Raw genomic sequence first — 18344 nt, 5'->3', positions numbered from 1 at the left:
CATTATTCATCAATATTTGCATTATTGATGATGTATTGTCATTTCTGTCTTTATCCATTTCAACTACTATAACAAAAATATTGTAACCAGGTAACTCATAAACAACAAACATGTATTTCTTGTAATTCTAGAGGGTGGCAAGTCCAGGATCAAGGCAACCGCAGAGCCTGAGTCTGAGGAGGGCCTTTTTTCCAGATCATAGGTGGTACCTACCAGCTATATTCTCACAGGACGGAAGACACCAGGTGGAAACTCTTTTCTGAGGGCACCAGTTCCAGTCATAAGAATTCTAGCCTCATGGCCTAATCACTTTCCAAATCCAAATCCCTTAATATTATCAGACTGAGGATTAGGTTTCAACATATGAATTTAATGTGACACATACATTCAGACTATATCTTACATTGATTGCCCAGTAGAACTGTCATTTCAATGACAACTAGAGTTTTTATTTTGTTCACTGTTATTTATAGGGTTTGACATCATGCCTGATATATAGCACATGCTCCTTTGCTATTGTTAAATGGAATAATTAATTGGCATACAATAGGAGGCTTCTAGGCAGGTCCCATAGCATAGCCGTTAGGGGCTGCACAGAAGAAACTGGATCCTACATGACTAACTGCAGTTCAAGTTCCAGCCTAAAAACACACTATAGGAGCCAGCAAGTGGTGTAGTGGTTAAGGCACTGGGCATATTGGTTCAAGTCCCAGATCGAGTGGCTTAAGGTCTCCCACCAGGTGCATGTTCACATGTGCTCAAAATTCCAAGAGGAGAATGGAGGAGAGGGATTGCAGCATGGCCATCTATTCTGTGAGGTGATTTGTCACTTTCTGTCTCTCTTTGTCTCTCTGCTGAGCACACATGCCTTATAGCAAAAATCTCTCAAAAAAATGAAGAAATAAAATGAATAAATAACACACACACACACACACACACACACACACACACACTATAGGCACATTTCCACATACTTAGGAACCTTGAAAGATGGAGAACAGGAAGAAAAAGGGTTGCAGCATGACCAGGTCATGTAGGGAGGGTGGTTTTTCTCTTTATCTGTCTCTTTTCTGTGTGTCTTTCACACACACATACAGATGTGTACATAGCTTTTCTCTCTCTCTCTCTCTTTCTCACACACACACACACACACACACACACACACACACACACATCCACATGTTTTTATGCCTGCTTCTTCCCAAATGAGAGATGAAAAAAAGTTTTATTGCCTACTTATGACTATTGTTGGCGAGGAAGAAAAATGTTTCCTATATGGCATACATACAGTCATCCCTTAGTATCTAGGGGGTGTTTGTTCCAAGACTTCAAGATGAACACCATAGTCCATAGTTGTTCAAGTCCTTTATACAAGATGGCATGGTATTTGCAGGTAGCCACATTCTCCCATGTGCTGTAAATTATCGACAGACTACTTTTAAATAATCTTAGGGTTTGATATAAGTAAAAAGGAAATATATAAATTAACTTTTTCAACATCTCTCATAAACTGCCTCTTCTTCCATCACTTAACAGTCAGTTGGCTCTGGCTACATTTGCAGTTAGTTGAATCCCTGGAAGTGGAGCCTGCAGATACAAAGGGATAACTACCTTTTTGGGGATTATTAATATGGAAGACTTACTGCTGAGTGAAGCAAGCCATGCTATGAAGGAGAGGCATTGTATGTTCTCACTTAATATATACCGAGTGTCTGCACTCTATCAATGAAACTAATTGAATGAGGATATAGAAACACAGTATATAGATGTAAAGACTAGATATAGTGTGTGTGAAAGAGGAGGGTCTGAGGAAGGACATTTGGGGGAGGGTCAGGGAGGCAAAGCATTAATGGCACTAAGAGATGTGGTATTACTGGTTGAAGATATTTTGTAGTTTTATCAACTGTGTTAGGTAGAAATGTTCACCTGTTGAAATATCCATTTTGTAAAACAAATTAAAAAAAATTAAAAAAATTAAAAAAGAATATGTAAAATAAAAAAGGTATGGAAAATATTGAAACATTATCATGATATTCTTATTTTAATCTTTTACTCTTTTTTCTTCTTTCTTGCCTTCTTCATCTATTCTTTTCTTTCTCTCTTCCCCCTTGATTCCTTTCTCTTGGTTTAATTCCACTGTATTCCAAGGGTAGTCAGTGGCTGAGTCTACCTTTTTGAACAAATTAAATGAAGGCTTCATCCTTACAGAGATCCTTATAGATCAAGTAGATTTATTCATTTATCCACTCGACAAATATTGATTGACTGTCCGCTGCGTGTTAGCCATAGTGCTAAGTGTTAGAAATTTGCCTGCAAAAAACAAGAATGCATGACAGCACTTCTGCCCTTTCCAGTTTTACATCTCTGTGTAGCAGGGGATAGAGTACATTGCATAAGCAAACCATGAATACATCCATATATATTTCCAAACTGAGATGAATGTTAAGGAAGAGAAATGCAAGAAGCCATGCACTATTAAATACCAAGTCATAATTTAGTTTTGAGGGAATTTAGTTTGTGTCATTACAAATGCATGACTACGATGACCCCTTTCTGTTTTTAGCAATGTGTTAATGGTGGTATGTTTAATACCTATACTTCTTCAATGCAAAGAAGGGGTTCATTTAATTTTTGTCCTAAAACTGTCCAGCGTACCATAACCATGGGCATATTAGGGCAGTGAACAAATGATCTGGAGATGATAAGGATATTACACATCAACAAGCTCCATTATGCCTTTCATCACTGTGACGGTAATTTCATTTAAATTTCCCAACAGGGTCAGACTTATTAGAAGACAGATGTACTGCCCCATTTTATCATCACAGTGTTTTGTGAGGCTCAGAAAATATACAAGCATGTATTTAGAAAGTGACATAAGTAAAATTCAATTAAAAAATGACCCTGAAAATTAAAATCATGCCATATTTCAGATCATTAGTTAGTATTCTTTTATTATACATAGGTCACCAAAGAGAAGTGAAGCTAGGACTTTTTTTTTTTTCTATTTCAATAAATCCTGACTTTTTTTTCCTACTGGTAAAGAAAATCAAAACTGGACAGTCTTTAAAACAGTAAAAGCAGATTTATTCAGAAACTATTGCAATAGAGAAAAAAAAAAAGATCTCAGTGTGGAATTTGGCTTACTTGAAAATATAAGAAGGAGTAAAAAAAGAAGATGAAGAGGAGGAGAAAGAGGAAGGGGAATAAGAGAAAATTAAGGATTTATAGCCAAGAAGCAGATTGAGCAGGGAGAAGGGGGGGTCACTGAATGGGAAATTACTAAGAGGAGAAATCAAAGATAAACTGATCTTGCTAAAATGATCCAACAAGATTCTCTGCAAGCTGAAGGCTGAAAGCTAGCAGTGGTGTTTGTATATCACCAGGAGGATAAATAATTTGACCGGATACTAAGCATGATCTGATACCCAGGTGGCAGATGAATTTCTCTAAACTGTTAGAATTTTTCCTAAACTTGAATAATGCAGACCCACCAGAGATAGATACTGAAGTCCAAAGGAGAGGACTCGTTGAAAGGAAGGTTTACAGGAGCATTACTAAAGTCTGGTTAAGGCGAGAATCTTTCTTGCTACACGCCACTCTTGGTTTTGATGGCTATATGTAAAATCCTTTCCAAGCTAAGAATGAAAGGGTCATTCCATATGGCATGTACATCGACACAAAGAAAAGCTAAATATGGTCACCATGTCCTTTTAATAAATATATTAAATGGAAAATTAAACTCAGTAATGACTATTTCAAAGTAAAGTGAGGAACTTTGCGATGGGCTGAAGAGCTACCCTATCATCTCTTAATCACCTTACCATTTCGAAGAAAGACTTTGTCCATGGAAAGATTTTCCAGAAAAAGGGATAGATTGAGAGTGTTTTCAGATATCAGCACTTCATAGAAATTATTGTAGAATAAATTGCCGACTTTAGAAAATACTAGACACATTCACTGGATCATGGTAGAATCTTATTAACGCTTTCCTGACTTGATGTGAGTGGGAATGTGAATTACTAATATCCTGTTTAACCCAAAGGGCCTCATTTGTAGAGAATGAAGAAACGTCAGGAATATAAAGTCTTTTATTTATTGACCACAAGCATCCTATTAATTAGGTGGTGATGTCCTTTTCATACACAGGGAATTAGATATTAGTCAAAATAGTAAGACTCTTAAGACAACTTCCTTTCCTCATACTAAGAATATTGATATTAATGTAATTATTTTGGCATATATACATACATACATGATGGCAAATTTATTTTTTTAAAAGAAATCAAGTCCAACTCATGTAAATTTTATTCTATGCAATAAACATGGTCTGAACCAAGTTTTAAGATGAATAAATGCTATTTGTGTCCCTTGTCTACAGACAGGGTTTTCGATATTCAAATATTAGTCTTAACTCCTTATACATGCAGTGGCTTTTTCCTGATTATTCTTTTTCACTAATTACTAGTTTTTAAATGTCCAAATTTAAATTAATTTTAAATTTTTGAACAGATGTCAAAGAACCAAGAGGGAAATATACAATAAAAACGTTATCAATGACATTATGCCAGGTAAACTGTATAGCTGTAAATGATCTCTGCTTCTTATAAAATTAATTCTAGGTCATAGCAAAGACAATGTTTTCTTTTATTTTAATACTATAATATATTTCCAAGAGAACCTATAAACTCAAGTTAAAAATTAAATTTTAGATAAAAATTACATTTTGTGTACCTTGATTAAGAGATTTTATTTTAAACTTATTAATTTCGGTATCTTGTTTATAATTCAAAGGTAAAATTTATATCTCACAGATGTGAATAATTTATCAAATATGGTTTTTAGTAGACTGGTTGCATAGTAAAAACAACAGAGATTGTACATTATACATATTACACTAATACCTCAAATGTATAATTTACAAAATGAAATGGAGAATAAACTACTTTTTTTTTGGGAATGTTTCAGTGCATGGCCATTTGGAATCCTTGTTACTGAATTAGTTAGACATAATGAGCTTTGTGTAGAAACTTTTTTATTGTATCTCAAAAGGCTTGTAAATAATAGAAATCTGAAGAGCTAATAAGAAATGACAAATGTATTACATTATATATAGAAACAGTAAAGTACAATTGTTTTTTCTTTTCCAATTATGTACCAACACAAGAAAGAAAAAGAAGGTACTGTCACAAATTCTCTTTCAATTACAATAATATAAAACGGAGCATTTTAGCTCGTTAATTGCTGTCATGTCCTAGTGTAAAGAGAAATTGTTTAACATAAGCCAACATGGTCTTTTCACAAAACAACAACAAAAATTCTTGCCAAAACACCAGGCTACCTCTTATTAACTCACTTGTATAGGTGTGATTCTTAAAAGACAGAGAAGTAATTTCACAAGTGTATCAATGCCAGAGGTCATGTTTTGAAGGTTCCAATTATAGGACACGGCTGCTAAAATAATCAACAGTGAAGACAAATAATTCAATCTATTTTTATGAACATCAATATTCAAAGATAGATACATGCTCTTTTTGCTTATAGAAATTAATACCATCTCTTTCACCTATGGCCGACGGCAATGAGGTTATGAAAGCTATTGATTAATGCAAATGTCCTCCTCTCCAGACCAAACTCTGATCTTCAGTCATACGAACACACAGACAGAGGTATACACTCTTAATTTCCTTCATAAAAGTTATTAAGAAAAGGATGTAGGGGTTGGGGCACTGAACTCCCATGTGGCTGACCATGCTTTGAGTCCCAGACCTGGTGGCTTGCTTTCTCACTTTTCCTTTCTCTCTCTCTCTCTCCTCTCCCCTTCTCTTTGGGTCAAATTAACAAATAAATAATAATAGCAAATAAAATGAATTAAATAAATCTTTTGTAGAAAAAAGGAAAAGCTTAATGTAAAACATAATTTTAAATAGCAAACTTTTCTCAATTATCCATAACTGTTATGATAGCAGAGACAACAGAAGAGAGAGAAAAGATGCTTGCGTTTGCAACTCCTCAGATATATGGTTGACGACAACACAAACACATCTCTGGAATCTTAAGAACCAAACAAGAAAATTGTCAAAAACAATGTGGGAAAACTGGCCTAAGCTAAGAAAAGTGTCTTCATCACTTATGACTTTCTTTGATATGTAAAGTGGTTACACAACTCTGGACATAGAGTGGATAGTGCTTTTCACAGTATTTTAATATCCTGAGTTAAACAGATGGTAATAAACCAAAATAGCCAACCTCATACTTGAACAAGTAATTTTTATGACTGTTTAATTCATTCTCAAAATTTTTGAAAATAAACTGAAATATCTAGCCTCCTTATACCAGAATATTGATTAAAATAGTAATTACTCGACAGAGCCCGAGCCTCCCCCTAAGATCGAGCCTGAGCTGCCCTAGCGGTGCCTGCCGAGCCAAGGGCTGGGATGCGCGCTGTGAGCAGGTGTGTCCCCCAGTAGTGCGTGCGACCGGCCTGAACTAGTGTTGGCGGTGGCAGCAGCAGCGGCTGTGACCCCGATGCAGCCTGCTGCTACCCCGGCTCTTGCCCCTGCCGCTGCCCCAGACCTGGCTGCCTGGGACCTTGCTGGGCCCATGGGCTGCCTAGCCGAGTGGGCGCCCTGAGTGTGGTGTGGACCCTCGTCTCACCCCGGAAGCTAGCATGAGCAGCTCCTGTCTAATCACGAGGACACACCCACTTTGGAACTGGAAGAGATATGGGACATTCTTTATAAACCAGGTACTGGATTTGTAAGACCCCAAGCTACAGAATCTTGGGTGATTACATGGGTTGTTTTAGAATTCCAGCTGTAAAGAATGACTCCACCTGCCTGTCAGTGGTCAACATCTTATAGCCCATTTGCCTATTTACAACAGCAACAACAGTAGCAAATACCTCTTCCTCCACTTGCAAACTTACAGACTTCAGCTTCCTCTTCAACAACTGAATGCATTTCAATTAAAGGAAGGATTTATCTCATATTAAAGCAGATAGGAAGTGGAGGTTCAGGTAACATATTTCAGGAGTTGAATGAAAAGAAACAGATGCATGCTATAAAATAGAAAAGGCAGATAATCAAGCCATTGATAGTTGTGGGAATAAAATAGCTTATTTGAATAAACTTACAACATAGCGAGAAGATCATCTGACTATATGAAATCACACACCAACACAGGTCCATGTTAATGGAGTGTGGACACATTGATCTAAATACTTGACTTAAAAAGAAAAAGTCCATCCATCCATGGGAATGCAAGAGTTAATGGGAAAATATTTTGGAGGCAGTTTACACAACCCATCAACATGACATTGGTCACAGTGACCTTAAACCTGCTAACTTTTTAATGGCTGATGGGGTGCTAAAGCTAATTGATTTTGGGATTGCAAATCAAACACAACCAGATACAAGTATTGTTAAAGACTCACAGGTTGGCACAGTTAATTATATGCCACCAGAAGCAATAAAAAATATCTCTTTTTCAAGAGAGAATGGAAAATCCAAGTAAAAGGTAAATTCCGAAGGTGATGTTTGGTACTTAGGATGTATTTTGTCTCATATGACCTATGGGAAAACCCTGTTTCAGCATATAATTCATCAAGTTTCTAAATTACATGCCATAATTGACCATACTCATGAAATTGAATTTCCTGATATTCTAGAGAAGGATCTTGAGGATGTGTTAAAGTGTTGTTTAATAAGAAACCCTAAACAGAGGCTATCTATTCCTGAATTCCTCGCACATCCACACATCCAAAATTAAGCTCAGGTGGCTAAGGGAACCATTGAAGAAATGAACTATATTCTGGGCCAACTTTTTGGTCTGAATTCTCTTGGCTCCATTTTGAAAACTGCTAAGACTTTATGTGAGCACTATAGTAGTGGTGAATACCATGATTCTTCATCATCCAAGGCAAAAATAATAACCACTAATGACTGTGTATATATTAAATTGTAGAATTGTTAAAAAAAAACAGTAATTCCTTCTTTCATTCCATATACATACATACCTACGTTGTGTAATACGTAAAACCCAGTGAACCTTTGCTCACCGGGATTATAGAGATGCATGAGAACCTGTGGTCAAGATCTTTAAGAAGTAAACTTCCTAGTGAAGAGAAAGAGACATTAAACAAAGAAACAGTATGTAATCAGACAATTTCAGACTATGAAAAATGTACAAAAGATGACCTGATAGAAACCGAAGCTGGGTGTAGAGAGAGGTTATATTAATACATTGTTTGGGAAAGACCTCTCTGAAGAACAAGAAGCATTTCAGTGCAAGGGCTCAATATATACCTATGACATTGGAAGTTTGCATCCACTGAGGTGTGCAAGTATCCTGTTTTTCCAATCCCAACTTCTCATCTGTTATTTAAGTATTCAGCAGAATTTGGTTGCTAATAGACTCAGGTTAACAATGTGTGTGTGTAAGTTGGCCCGGGAGACACAAATGGCAAGCTATTTGTACATGTGAGTTCATTGAGATTATCTCTTTGAAGACCGTGTTCCGTTGTAGGATCTGCTCGTTCGTCAGTTAAGTGCATGATTTTGCTCCTTTAACATATATATACTGACATGTGAACCCCAGACTACATCCATGAAAATACTTTGGAGAGCTTGTACAAAAGTGCAGTTATGCATTGGTATTCCAAAACCTGTCTGATTTTCCATGAGGGAACATAAAGAACTGGTATGCCAATAAACTACCATCGTGGTATTTAGGCACCTTACTTTTCAGAACCTCTGGCCTAAACTAAGCACCACATTCTATCTGCTGGCATAGGTGAATAGTAATTTAATCTCAGTATTCACAGTTACATGTCAGGTGCCAGAAGACTCACAGATAAAAGGGCTGAATAAAGGACTTGGGAATCTGTGGATTACGGGGTCTGCAGGGATCCTGGAACTGATCCCCTCGGATACTGAGGGGTGACTATCTATGTTGTCTGAGTACCTGTTTCTCCGTACATGATTAACACAAAGTAAAATACAAAACACTTATTTCTTCATTTTAGCATTTTTTTTTATTTTTCTACTTTAAGAACATGTAAGACACCAAGCAACAGAAAATGGTATTGTAAATTGATTAACAATACAGTCCCCCAAACAATAAATATTTAAAAATGGAAAAAATTGGGGCTGGCAGATGTCATACTGGTTAAGGCACTGGATTCCAACATGGCTGATCGTGGTTTGGGCCCTGGACCCAGTAGCTTGAAAATCATACAGGGCATATGTGCACATGTGCCAAAAATCTTCAGAGGAGAATGGAAGAGAAAGGATTGTGGCATAGCCAGCTCCCCAGGGGTGATTTCTCACTCTCTTTTTCTCTATTTCTTTTTGGCTTCAGTGTGTGCACTCTTCCCTATGGCAAAAACCTGAAATAAATAAATAAATAAAGTAAAAAAATATATATGAGAAGACCTGAAAAGTTAATGAAAAAATAGATTTAAAGTATGATCTTATTTTGATGCATTTTTTGTGTCTGAGCATAATTTTTTTCTTAATACATATTTCCATGAACTTTTGAAGAACATTTACACATGCAACTTTTAAAGTATTGTCAGTCTTCTATTGTAGTAAAACTCCTGCTCTCTTAACATTGAAGTAAACTTTAGTATTATTTTATGTTCCATTTTCTCATTTTTAGCATTTATCAGGTGAAGGGAGAGAAAATATCACAAAATATTGGGATATAGTGTATGTGATTTTCTACTAGAATTTTACTTCAGTATAGGATTTACACTAGTGCTAATCAATATATGTGTGACTTACACACTAGTGTTAATCTGTGAACCTACTAATCCACCAGGAGAAAATAAATTTGTCCTAGCAATGTAAATCAGCCGCTGCTTTCTTCATCAAAAAAGTCATGTCAACCCCACATCACCACCAATAACAAAATTTGTGGGTGAATCCTACCAGAGTGTTTCCTGCCTGAATTGGCTCAAGCTTTCTCTCTCCTCAGGGACCAATTAGCAGTAGGGTAAAAGTATTAGTATTGCTTAAAGGAGTAAAAGGCTTTAATGTACTAAAGTAAAAATAATTCACAAGTAGCAAGTATAATATTGTCCTTGAAACGTGGCAGTGGCATCTGGGTGAGTTACTAATGAAGCAAACAATGAAGTCTATACATTAATAATTAACTAATGAATTGATACCCATATTTGTAGATCCAAGCAGAAAAGCAAGCTTGATGTATTTATTGCATTTTTATCCCCCTGAGATAGCAACATGTGGCCCAATTCCATAGGAATTTACTCTTTTAGATTTATTTAACTGATTTAGGCTAGAAATTCTAAATGTCCTTGGCAGTTGATTATATGGATATTTTAAGATATAACCACACATGTCTCGTGTGTTCCCAATGACAAAGAGACAAAGAGACTGAAAAATAAGAGAGAGGCTGGGATTACGGAGAAAATACCTACCTAGGTCTTAAAAATTCCCTTCATTTCTTCCTCTTCGTGGCTATAATATAATGTGTTTCTTGTTGATGTTGCTGATTAGTAATTAAAGAAATCTAAACTAACACTCAGAAACCCAAAGGGATGAAAATGAATGACTGCACGTTAGTTTAGATGGAGGTTTGAAGATGTAATTTATTTATGAACTAATGAATTAATTCATGAGAATCTGGATGTGGTTAGGGGATTAAGGCTCTTTACTGTGTAATCTTTGCTTGGAAAACATATAGTTTAGAGGGTTTAGCCAGCTGGTGATTAAGACCCTTAGCAAAAGCCAAGCTGGTTTCCTTTTTTTATACTCCCAATCACCTCGAAGCCAAATGTGAGGACTACATTCTACCTGTCACAATCAATATGCTTTTGAGAACAAATATATTTCCTAGAAGAAATCTAAGCACATTCCAGACAACCTCTCCGTTGAGTTTTTAGATTAAGCATTTTTCTTTCTGCAGTAAGCAATAATGTAAATATGAATATATGATAAGAGAATAAGTGAAAAGTATCAGTTTATAAAAAAAGCTATACAAACTTTTTTTTTGGAAACTAATAACTGCATGTATACACAAATCAGTAGTCATATTACTACGCTGGCATTGCTAACGTCTTTCTTTCAAAGTTTATGGTATAAATAAATCTTACTTCTACTGAAGAAACTGATTAGGCTTAGAAATGGTCAAAATCTCAAAAGCACTTAGATGTTGACAATTGTTCTTAAGGTTCTGTGTATTTATAAAAGAGAAGGAGAAACGTAGCTAGGGGAAGCCTGAAATCTGACACTGAGGTAAAATTTTGATTTATTTAACACATAGGTAGTTGAGATTAACAAATGCCATGAATTTCCATTTTCAGTTTCAGTGTGCTATCCATAACCACCACCCACCAGGGAAATGTGTCATTGACAGCCATGTGAAGCAGTGGTTAGAGAGCTGAGAAGTGCCATTGGTTGTCCTCTTAGAAGCCTTAAGTGGGTTCCTCACATTTTGAAGTTGAGTATGAAGAAGATAGCCTTGTAATTCACCTTATTAAATCTATGTATTCAAAAAACAATGATCATTTTTATTGTCTAATTTGCTATAGGACATACATTGCTCATTAGTGAGTGAGAGATAAAAAAATGAGAAAGCAAGCTACCAGGTCTGGGACTCAAACCATACCCGGCCATGTGGGAGTCCAGTGCTTTCATCACCAAACCATTTGCTGGCCTCAGCTTATTAAAATAAAAACAACAACAAAAGAAGCAGCAACAGAAAGAAAGAGTATAAATAAATCCAGATCATCATTACTATAAATAAATCCAGACTATCATTCATGGGGACTAAAATTCCAAATTCTGCTCTTAGATCTCCTACAGACTTCTATGAAAATACCTAGGAAATTGGGGCCGGCAAGTGGCATGGTGGTTAAAGGTGCTGGACTCCCACATGGCCAACCATGGTTCAAGTCTCAGACCTGGTGGCTTGCTTGCTCCCTTCCTCTCTCTCTCTCTCTGTGTTTCTTTCTGATCAAACTGGAAAATAATAATGATAATAATAATAAATAAAGTTAAAATAAAATAATTCTTTAAAAAAATACCTAGGAAATTAAGAGGCAAAGTGGTATCTTTTAATTCCATAGAAATTGACCTGTACCTTTTAGTGAGTCCCTTACAAAAGGTGTGGGTTATTTGTGCAAGTATTCTATACACTCCATTAAAACAGATGGCTCCTTGAGGGATATCACAAATTCTCTACCTCTCTCACAGTCCTTTGCACGTAAAAATTATTAAGTAAACATTTTGAAATGCATAAATGAATCTAACAGTACATTAGCCAAGTACTGCAGCCGAGCCGAGGACTGTCATTAAGCTGATGATAGCACCCTGATATAGGGAACGCAAAGTAGATTTGTTTGAGAAGTGAGAAAGTTTGGTGAGTGGAAGCTTGCAGGCATTTCAGCTCTCTGAGGTCTGAGCTGGCAAAAGGCAGAATGAGAGCTCCAGTTGCCTGAGGGTAGGCTCTTGAAGAAAAGCTACACAACGACTTCTCTTATTTTATAACAGTTTTTAGAGTTAGAGCAGAAAATGAACTTCAAAAGTGAAGAAAGCATCCTCTTCTAGATATATGTGTCATTGCAATACAGTTTGAGAATCTCAAATCGGAAAATCCCAAATTCAAAACACTCCAAAATCTGAATTGTTTTGAGTGCCAGCACGATGCCACAAGTGAACAATTCCACAGCTGATCTCCTCTGACCAGTCGCCATTAAAATGTTGCAATGCCAGCACGGTCTATAAAAGCACCCCCAGCCTATGTGTATCAGGTTGACAGGAAACATCAGGGAATTTTTGTTAAGACCTAAATCTCATCACTACAATGCCATATTCTGTAAATATAAATATTCCATAATCTTAAAAAAATCCAAAAATCTAAAACACGCCTTATCCCAAGCAACTCAAATAAAGGATATGTAGTGTGCAGTAACCTAGATAATAAATAATATTTATTGTATGTTAAGCAGTAAGCAATCTTGCTTGAGAAAATGCATTGTAGATTGTCTTATTTTTTTACTCATGTTAGATTGAATAGGGGCATAGAATCACTTCCTGTACGCTGTAAGTTTCTTCTCCTGATTAATGGTATATATACAATTAGCAACATAGCTTAGAGGTATAGAATATGGCCTCTGGATTTAGAAGTTCTGGGCTGCATCAACCACAGTACATTGCTGGAGACAACACACTACCCAGAACTTGACAACTGAGATTATACATGTAATAATGGCAAGAGTTGGGGTCAGAGAGTAGAGTTAGCTTCTTAAAGATACATGGACAGGTGGAGGAAGGGCAGAAGCTTCTCCAAAATATTAAGAAGAACCAATGGAAAGAAAAGCATTCTTACTATAGGGAACCAAGAGTGCACACTCCATTCCGCCTCTAACTTCTAAGCAGGGCAAGACACTGACCATAACAAAAATTATTCGCTTGACCAACAGAAAACACCCTCCTTACAGTTACCCTCCATTTTTTGTTGACTTCCTATGAGGAATTAAAATTTATTCTTTGTCTCTTGTTAAGACTGTAAAATTCTACACAAACCAAATAACTAACTTGAAAGATAAACACTTAATTTACTTCTCTGAGTTTGCTAGTTTTATCTGAATTACTTATTAGAGTGGACAAAATTAACTTATTTTTTTCATGAAGCAGGTGTACATTTCATAGGGATGCTCATGTTTTATAAGATTCAGCATATGCTCATCACATAAAATTAAATCTTATTGAAGATTTAACTTGAGTTATATAGTATCCCAGTGCATTATTTTGGAAACACATTTACCAATTCTTTCTCCTGAAGCAATTCATCTTTAAAGCACACGTGCATATTACATAATGGTTCAATATATCTTTGGAGAAAAGTATGTGCTATTTTAATAAAAGCCTCCTTCATCTCCATATTGCACTGATATTTAACTGATAGTTTAAGATAAATTATGAGATGCAAATATTTTCTCTATTCTAAAATTTTATTTTACTCTTACATATGAATAAAAGACCTTCACAATAATCGTCACAGTTCCTCCTTATATTTTGTTTGGTATGTATTATTATTGAAATGTCATCTTTAAATCTTATCATTCATTAGCTCTCTAAGATAGAATTTTTTTTCCCCAAATTTCATTTTTTGTGCGGATTCACTATATATTAAAATCCATGCTGACAGGAAGAAAAATGTTATTTTTTTTTTTTAAGGATTTTGCCGTAGGGCCCAAGCACTTACTAGAGAGAGAGAGACAGTCAGAGGGAAAGCAAAAAATCAACCCCCAGAAGGGAGGCTACGTTGTAATCCCTTCTTCTCCATTCTCCTCTCTGTATTTTTGGCATGCATGCACAGGTGTCCGGCATGATTTTCGAGCCACCAAGTCTACAATTTGAACCATGGTTGGTCATGTGGGAGTTCAGAACCTTAAATGCTACACCACCTCCCGGCCCCAGAAAAATACGATTTACCTAAGATTTGAAGTGAGAATTTTTATGATCATCTATCTTTCTATCTAAAATCATAATCATATTAAAGCCAAATTTTTCTCCAGGTGTGGCATGGTGAAGGAGAGGAAAGAGACAGGGATAACTGTGATAACAGATCTGCCTTCACACAGAGAACAATGTCGGGAATGACAGGCGGGCCCATTTTACATTATGCAGAATGCAAAGCATGCAAGGACACCTCTCTCCTGCACGGTTCACACTGGCCCCCAAGAAACGCACACTGTCGACCAACCATGGGTGTGATCCCAGCCACTTCCAGACCACAGTTCTTTATTTTACTGTCCCCGTCCACGCTCCTAACTTCTGAAGTGTAAGGCATTAATGGCGCAGGTGTCCAGTCTGGCCAAATGCCTCCGGATTCCTATGTGGCCCCATAGAACTCTTTCTCAGCCTTCTTTCCCAGTTGGAGGGAGGTGGTTAGCTACTGACAGAAAAAAGATGCTCAGTCTCCACTTTGGCCATAACTGCTCAGCTGACCTACTTCCCATTGTAGAAAGTCAGAGTAATCAAGATGCTTATAAAAAATCACTCCCCAAGTGACTGAAGTAAGCAATTAAATTATAAAGCATGGCCTGGAGTCCAAGGGCTCAAAAGTCTGAAGGCGAATACAGATGTCCACACCCGCTTTCCTTAGAGACAAAACTTTAAAAGTTTAAATGAACTTGCCTGAGGCCAAAGAACTGATGTAAGGCAAAGCCTGAAGCACAAATGAAATTCTCTAGCCTTAGAATCAAGGCATTTCTCCTAAATCGTGCCTTCTAATCATAGAGACATAACAGTTATTTCATGACACTTCTTTGATTCCCTTCCTCCCTTTCTCCTCCCTTTTTCCTTCTTTCCATCCTTTATTATTTCCTCCCCCCTCTCCCCAGAAGGATGTGTGCTCACTAGAGACCAAGAGAGAATCCCCCAGTGGGGTATGCTCACACAGCAATCTCTTCCCTCCATTTCTCTCTCCTGCTAGGCACTCAGTGTGTTTTTCAAGCCATTGATTCCAGAACTCAAACCAAGTTCGGTCGTGTGGGATCCAGGTTTTTATTTACTGGGGGCTTAACCACGGCGTTACAGGCCCAGCTCACATTCCTAGTTTTAATATTTTCTATGTGAAATACACAGTGAGATTCAGTAAGGACATAGCGCTATATTCATGTTGGTTTTTTTGCTTGCTGTTCCTTCTGTCTGAAACTCTCCTATTCCAGATGACTGGTTTGGTTCATCCCTACTTTATTTAAGTCTCTCCTTAAATGGTCTTTATCAGCGAGACTCTTCGGGTCTGGGCTACTCTAAATATAAAGCAACTTTCTAACACACAGACTATCTGCTTCGCTTTACTTAGCTTCATTTTTCTCCATAGGCCTTGTCATCATCTCATGCGCTCCATATTAATTTTTTTTTTTTACTGTCTTACCATCCTGACTTGAATGTCAGTTGCATGAGAACACACTTTTCTAGTTTGTTTTAGTATTGAGCCCCCAGTGGCCAGAGCAGTGCAAAGCACAGAGTGGAATGAATGAATAAAAATAGAGATTACAATCTAATCTAAAGAAATAAATCATCCTTATAAATTACTGCAATATAGAGCAGAATGCTATAAATGGAAGAAGAAAAAAAAGTATTATTTATGAGGTGACTGTCAGTTGTTTTTTTTTTTTTTTTTTTTTTTTTTTTGGGGTGTCTGTCAGTTTTTTTTTTTTTTTTTTTTTTTTCATTTTTTGGAGAGGTTTTTGCTATAGGGCCAGAAAGACAGAGACAGAGAGACAGAAAGTGATAAATCACCCCCCAGGAAGGATCGTCATGCCGCAATCCCTTCTCCTCCATTCTCCTCTCGGGATCTTGGGCACACACGCACACATGCCTGGCGTGAGTTTAAGCCACCAGGTCCAGGAATCGAACCACAGTCGACTACGTGGGAGTCCAGCGACATAGCCATTATGCTAACTGCTGGTCCTGTAACTGTCAGTTCTTAAGGCTCATAATGAACCCAATTATTATAGCATTTTTAAACCAATAATAACACCATATGAGAAATCAGATGGAAATGAATGAAGTAACACCCCAATTCAGGCCCAGACTAACAAATGAAGATACTTATTTGCAAAGCAACCCGATATGGAAGTTAAAGCACAGGCTTAGGAAAGCAACTTCATGGGCTTTAGATGATGGATCTTCCTTTGATTAAGTACGTCGCTTCTCTGTGCTCACATGCTTCCGTCTACGGAATCAGGAGAATGTGAATATGGACCTTCTGTAGTTGTGGTGAATGTTGAATGAGCTCATCCAGGTGAAGCACCTCACCTGTAATAACTGAGCAATAAATGTGGAATATGTTACACACGCACGTGAGAATTTCACAACCATTCTCTCTTGGCCTGGCCCTGGAAATGTGCTTATTTAGAAGTGCACATTTGTGCCTAGTTCTCCATAATATCAGAAGTAGAAAAATGAGGGAACCAGCAGTTAGCGTAATGGCTATGTCGCTGAACTCCCACGTAGTCGACCGCGGTTCGCGTCTCGAACCCGGTGGCTTAAATCTCATGCCGGGCGCGTGTGCGTGCGTGCCCAAGATCCCGAGAGGAGAATGGAGGAGAAGGGATTGTGGTGTGACCATCCCCCCTGGGGGGTGATTTCTCGCTTTCTGTCTCTCTGTCTCTCTCTGTCTGTCTGGCGAGCGCACGCGCCCTATAGCAAAAACCTCTCAAAAAAAAAAAAAAAAAAGTAGAAAAATGATAGCTCTGATTATAACTCGGAAGCTGGCGGTGTAATAAAGTGTCATTTATCTGCCAGCTGAGAAACTTCATGAGTGCTAAGTTTTATATAAATATATGGCTCTCTGATAATATTTGGATATTAAAAATAGATACATAAAATCATGCTCTATTACATTAGCGCATTAAGCAAACCCTGTTGTACTTGTTAATTAAAGCCCTGGAAATGGTAACACCAGACAGTTTAAGTGTCAGCAAACTATAAACACGACTAATTAAAATTTAAGAGGAATATTTGCATGACGGTTCTGCTGAGAAACGTGTTTATATGTAAGTTATGGGCAAGACCGATACTCAGTTGAAATGAGCTGATGTGGCCTTAAAGATTATAGTTGGCCTCGGTTCTGAATGGCCAGTATCTATGTGTAGTCTGTTTATATGTACATACTTTTAGCTCGAATAGGACACCCCAAATTCCAGATCGATTGCATAACCAAAGCATATGACACATGTTAACATACAGTGTGACTAATTTTCTTTTTTATATCAATTTCTAATAGTCCTTCTCTAAAACATGCACTTATTGAGGGGATTTAGACATTACTGTTCCTTCACAAAAAATAGGCCTTCTGTCAAATATATTATCATAACGTTAAATGAAATTGTAAGTCCATTTTGTTTCCATATTTAAATGTTATTTGAAGTGTCCAAGAACTTTAACCTCTTTGATTGATGTTAAAAGCCGACAATGTGGAGGTCAGCAGGTGGCATGGTTATATAGGTACTAAATTCCTATGTGCCTAACTATGGTTTGAGTTCCAGACCTGATGGCTTCAAACATGCCTTGTGCAGGGCACCAGCAGGTGGCAGAGTGGTTGAGGTGCTGGGCTCCCACGCTGCTGATTGCAGTCCAAGTCCCAGACCCTGCGGTTTGGAAGTCAGGCCAAGTGCACAAGCGTGCCTGCCCAAAATCCCAAGACGAAAATGGAGAAGGGATAGAGGCATGGCCATCTTCCTTGGGAGGGGGATGGGGTGATTTCTCACTATCTATCTCTTTGTCTCTCTTCATCTCTCTTGTCTCTCTGGTGAGGGTGCACACCCTATAGCAAAAATGTCTCTCTCAAAAAAAAAAAAAAAA

At 37.3% G+C, this 18344-nt stretch overlaps 1 pseudogene; it reads left to right on the top strand.

Annotated features, from left to right (window-relative positions):
- Positions 1-6528: 6528 nt before the first annotated feature.
- Positions 6529-14815, top strand: LOC102495790 (dual specificity protein kinase TTK-like; annotated as a pseudogene).
- The last annotated feature ends 3529 nt before the right edge of the window (positions 14816-18344 follow it).

This window comes from Tupaia chinensis, unplaced genomic scaffold (assembly GCF_000334495.1).
Source record: "Tupaia chinensis unplaced genomic scaffold, TupChi_1.0 Scaffold000084_3, whole genome shotgun sequence".
Lineage (NCBI taxonomy): Eukaryota > Metazoa > Chordata > Mammalia > Scandentia > Tupaiidae > Tupaia > Tupaia belangeri.
The sequence above is the reverse complement of the archived record's forward strand: the minus strand, read 5'-3'. Positions and strand labels throughout refer to the sequence as shown.